The sequence below is a fragment of the Triticum dicoccoides genome, chromosome 7B (assembly GCF_002162155.2).
Source record: "Triticum dicoccoides isolate Atlit2015 ecotype Zavitan chromosome 7B, WEW_v2.0, whole genome shotgun sequence".
Lineage (NCBI taxonomy): Eukaryota > Viridiplantae > Streptophyta > Magnoliopsida > Poales > Poaceae > Triticum > Triticum dicoccoides.
In genome coordinates this window covers 749,203,120-749,209,272 of record NC_041393.1, presented here as the reverse complement: position 1 = coordinate 749,209,272, position 6,153 = coordinate 749,203,120, and positions in this window count along the sequence as shown.

Below are 6,153 nucleotides of genomic sequence, written 5' to 3'. Positions count from 1 at the left end.
TTCTTTCGTATCGGCGGCGATCCGAATTACAAATAAACAACCATTAAAAGCAGATTGAGAGGGAAGAAAATCTCAATAACCACACATGCACACATCTGAAAAACCTCGCGGGAAAAAATAACATATTTCTCATCTTATTCCGAGCGAGCGCGCGCGCGCGCGCGAGAGAGAGAGAGAGAGAGAGAGAGAGAGAGAGAGAGAGAGAGAGAGAGAGAGAGAGAGAGAGAGAGAGAGAGAGAGAGCACTAAGGATACCGTCGGGAACGCAAATGTGATGCCATATGAAAATAAAGAATGTGGACCTATTAGGGTCTTCAGTCATGGTTATTGGGTTAAGACCGTGTGTTATTTGCTTTCCTATTGCAACACACGGGCACTTTTGCAAGTTTACAAATCATATAAGTATAATATCTATCTTCGTCGTAGATGAACCCAACTAGTGTTTTGAAAATCTAACTATGTCGAAAAATAATTGGTTCAATCATGTCCCCGCAAGTACTGACCTGATGGGTGCATGTCTATCTGACAGAAGCAAAGATGGATTACGTGTGCAGCAAGGTCGCGCCAACAGATGAAACAAATAGATAGCAAGGTTCGCGTTAATATAAACTGTGTGCGGCCGAAGCTGATGGTACGATCTGATCCAACATAAGAACTGAATGACATTGCCTCTCAAACAAAATTCGTTTATGCATTGTAATATGCATAAACAATCAACAACATATGGAATTCAAGATCGAGAGTCTAATACATTGAAGCCAAAAAGACTCTCAAATTCGCACTGTCCGTCTGGACAAATGGGTTGGTGGAACCAAGTATTCAGGTGTTTGCCAGGGCGGGGGTGTACCTTGCTGTGGACGGAAGCAGAAGATCAGCCAACATCTGCAGCATTGTCACGACAAGGGACGAGACAAGCGGATAACGCGCTAACCGCATCCAAATGTGTGGCTCTACGTCCTAATCCTGAATTAACAAACTACTACGTAGAATAGTGATGTGAGAGCAAGGCCATGTCCAACACGTCTTTGATGTGATGTGATGCGACCTGGCCATTTGGTTGATTGATGATGTGCCTAATCGTGCATGCATGAGCGGCGGTCAACTAATACATCGCTTTCGCAAAGCACAGTGTTTCCTATATTGTGCTGTGTAGAATCTTTTGTAATAGAAAACACGTTCCGTAGCCGGCCGGCGGCTTGATACGTACGGGGGCAAATTGCTTTTGTCCTCTTCTCTCAACATGCATAACCTCACTTCATCTACTCCCTCTCTCCGAAAATACTTGTCATCAAAATTAATAAAAAGGAATATATGTAGATGTATTTTAGCTTTAGATACATTTTTTTTTATCCGTTTTGATGACAAGTATTGTTGAACGGAGGGAGTATTTCTTTCAACATACACACGCCTCCCCTCAACACACATGCCTTCTCATAAACTCATTATTTATATTCCCCTTTGTGCTTGAGAAATGCTACTAATATTATATAAAATAATTCAACTATATAAGAATCAAATAAAATATATCATGTCTATATAATGCAACCAAATCCCACATCAAACATCAGGGCATCATCTAGTTACCTATCCTTTGAATCATACCTACATAACTTTCCTTCTGCAACAAGCCAAATAGTGGATCTCCATTATTTCTATTTCTCTCAACTTTGCACAAATGCCACCTCACCACATCAGCCATCTCATCAATCCACTACTTTTAATATTCTCAATATGGATAAATCCACTACTTTTCTTTCTCATGCACACACACCCAGCTCACCACACATGTCACATCATCAACTCCACTATATCTATTTGTGTTAAAAAAAACTCCACTATTTATTTCTCAGCATGAATGGAAAATGCTATTTATCTTCTACAAAAAAATCAACTACATATTAATCAAATATAATAAATAACATTATATTATGTTTCTATTATCATATTCAAATTCTAGATAGTTAAATTTGATGAAAATATAATGCAACCAATGTCGCCAACAATCTGTCCAGTATCATCTAGTTAATAACATGTTCAGGTAGAGTTTAAGCCAGGAAATAGACTCCCTATCTTATAGGTGAAAAAAAGAACCCATACTAATATGAGGAAAATATTAAGAAGCATAAGAGTAAACTTAGATGTCGCCTCCGGAAATTATCAACTTTTGGAGCATGAATCTAGAGGAAAAAATGGCTTAGAACCGTTGGTCTCCTCTGAAAATATCTCAGAAATGCCAACACTGCCAGGGCTATAGTCAGTGCTGACATATTTTATCCGTTACTTGTAACGCCGGAAATAATTTATGCCAAAAATGCTAAAGCGTTCAGGAAGCAATCCATAAATGTAACTCTGTCATTATAAAAATCCTCAATGAACTGACCTATGGGCTAGTAGGATGAAGACCAGTGAACTAAAATCCCATGCCGACTTGTGGCGGGAATATCTTTCCTTCCAATTACTCTCTTGCTAACATGGTTCTACATGATATATTCGGCAGGGGCCCCTCTCCTCCTCTACCCCAATTAAAAGTTCTATAAAATTGTTTATTCCGTGTGATGAAACACCCCAAGCATCTAACAGATCATACCCTAATGTCCAACTAGAATAATCCAACTGACTATCATCAACGATGTCTATACAGTAAAAGGGATGGGTTAAGAATCTATGTACTTCTCTATTAATCACTACCTCCGAAGAATTGTTCATAAACTACAAGCAAAGGAATCTGAGGGAGACATGTAAAGGAAGAAGTAAGGAAACATGGGAGGAGATATGAAAATGTTATTGAGAATTATTATACATTTCATTCACTTTATTAGGACAATGAACATGTGGATCAACATAGCTATGACACACCCATTGAAAAAGGAGAAACAACCTATTTAAAAGGTGGATAAACATATAGTACATTATTGCACTAAAAGAAAGTCAGATAAATTTATGAGTACTATTAAAAGAACAAACTTAATACATGAGAACCTATTTTACATTTGAATGCTTGTTAAAGGGGACGTCCTAAGCATCACAAACCAACTTCCAGTTTTGTTTGGTTCAATCTATTTAGTGTCCTTAGGGTATGGACACCCAATCATGACTAAGATTTCTGTCTTCGCTACTCAGGAAAGGATATGTACAGAATGTGTTGTTTGTTTACGTCAAATAAAAGCAAAACATTTGAGCGTACAAAAAGTAATAAATAAGTGAAATTGTTACGATATTTCTTAAATCATTGAATAAACTTTCCGGGATATATTTGGTCTAAAGATCTAAAGTTTTAATAAAATTCAAAAATAGCATCACAAACTACCCATAAGTGAATCATGCTAGTTTTATGAAAATATATTATATCAATACATAATTCAATGTAATCATGCCTTAGGTCTCTACCTGATCGGTGCATATGTATCTGCAGACCGAACCAAAAAAATCATTGCATGTGCACAAATGTTGAGGATATCGCTTATCTTTAGCATCTCGGTTAGCTAGGGATTTGATATTAATAAAAAATCGGCCAATTAATCAATTTTATCGGTCTACTATTAACCGGCCATTTTCCTTTTTTGCAAATCCCAGATTTCAAACACTAAAATATGCTATATTCAACACCAACAAAATATTGGGCAGAAGTGTTACCTTGATTCCTAGCCTTTGAATTCTCGTATAATGAGAAACAAAATAGGGTAACAGTACATATAGCATAACAAGGTCCAAACCGCTAATACACATAGTTTTTGCAAATATAGTGCTATCAATAGGCCCGATTTATCGATAGATTCCTGATAAATTGGTTTTCATAGCAATAAATCATCCCAAATGATAAATGGTCAAGATAAGGCATAATCTTATCTCTCATCCTAAGAGTAGCGATAAATCAGACAATAAATAATCATCCGATTTTTTTTGAACGGTGCGTGCAACATAATAGCGATGACTGAAACAAACAGATGCCTATGAATTGCTCTAAATTATATGGCTTTGTGTGGATGAAGCCAGCCGCCCAATCAAGAGTAGGAAATAGATAAGAGCTAAAATATGATTCTTGCAATTGCCGCGTCGGAAAGAACCCTATCGATTGGATATGGCTACATGGTTGAACATAAAAGTGAAGTGGTTAACTATATGGAGCTATAGGGTCTCATTTCTCACCGTTAATATATAGAATCATTTTTTAGGTTGGTTCGCACCATGTGCATGAGCAAGAAAATTGTTCCTCATGCTCTTCTACAAACCAAGTCAGGCATTATATTAGTTAAACATAACAAGTTACAATCCATAAGTTACTGAGCGAGCAAATAATGAGCGAACTATGTCAGATTTTGTAATTTTAATTTATATTAGTTAGGTAGGGGAGCTGTGATATGGACACTAGTAGAAAAAGGGTCAAATTTGAAGCACATTAGTGCCGGTTTGATTTTGAGCCGGCACTAATGTGTCCATTAGTGCCGGTTCCAACGGCTAGCCAGCCACTCTCATTAGTACCGGTTCTTGGCGAACCTTTAGCACCGGTTCGTGCCACGAACTGGTACTAAACTGAGTGGTGGCAGGATGTTGTCAGTCTGGGGCCCCTCCAGCACCTTTAGTACTGGTTTGTGTTACGAACAGGTACTAATGAGAGCGGCATAAGGGCAGACTGGATGGAAAAGGTACGCTAGGAGGGGATCAAATAATATGTATGGATGGACATTCTCTCACTGAAGCACACTACACAGTTCTACAGAATTCCGCCTTGGTGGCTCCGTATATGAACGAACACAAGAATTTTCTACACTCCAAACACCCGGAGCAGTCTGACGACTAGATTACACGTGAACAAATGAGGACTTTCGCTGGTTGGTTGTAGAAACGTGCCATGCATGATGGCGATATTGGAGATGAACTGTACTCGTTGTCCCAGTTACCATCTTCGAATATAGTGACTTTCAAAAGGTACGAGATAAATGGGAATACATTTTACACGATCGCCCAAGATAAGAAGAGCACCAACCAAAACAGTGGTGTCCGCTTTGATGCAACAACCAACACGGGAAAGGAAACATATTATTGTTACATAGAGGACATATGGGAACTTAACTATGGAGGTGGTTTGAAGGTCCCTTTGTTTCGGTGTAAATGGGTCAATATGACACGAGGCAGGGTAACAGAAGACCCGCGGTATGGAATGACAACAGTGGATCTCAACAATCTTGCGTATGCAGACGAACCATTCGTCCTAGCCAATGATGTGGCGCAGGTTTTTTTATGTGAAAGACATGTCTACTAGGCCAAGACAAAGAAAAGATAAGGAGGCGGATGGATCATACAATGAGCCAAAGTGCCACATAGTTCTTTCAGGGAAAAGAAACATCGTGGGAGTGGATGACAAGACAGACATGTAAGAAGATTATGAAAAGGTTGATGAAATTGCTCCATTCAAAGTGAATATTGACCCGAGCATCCATTTAAATGATGAAGATTGTCCATGACTACGGCGCAAAGGGACACACACGAAGAAAAAGTTTCACACCCAAAGATCTGGGATGTGATCGGCTTCACTATCATCACTTTCTTCTGTCTTTCACACCCAGGAGGGAATCTCTGTAATAGTTAGGGTAGTTATATTTTTTTGGCATTTGAAACGCGAAGAAATTTTATGTGCAAACAAATTCTTTCATGCATTTAATGATTTTTTCAGCTAAATGACCCTGAAATTGAAAAGCATTTCAAATGAACTCAGAAAAGGTTGAAAGTTGGCATGGTATCATAATTTCACCCACATAGCATGTGCAAAAAAGTAGAGAGGGTTACCGCAAAAACTGGATGCACTTCATGTACAAAATGGACAATCTCTTTCTAAGTATCAGGGTTTCAGACGAAAACTCATCTGTTACAAAGGCATTTCATTTTTTAAATAACCTAAGCATTACCAAATTGAATATAATGATAAAACACACTAATATTAAACATAAGAAAAAAGAATCACTGAAATATCTCTTTTCAAAGTTAAGTTATTCACAAACTAGTGATTCACATAAATTTCAAATAATTCACAAACTAGGCCTGCTTTGGAGAGGAGCTCGAGAGAGCTACCGCACTGGGGCTTATAAACCAGTGCGGACGCCCCTCGGCTAGCGAGGTGGGACTAAACTTGCCGCACCTTACCTGCGCCAGCACACCA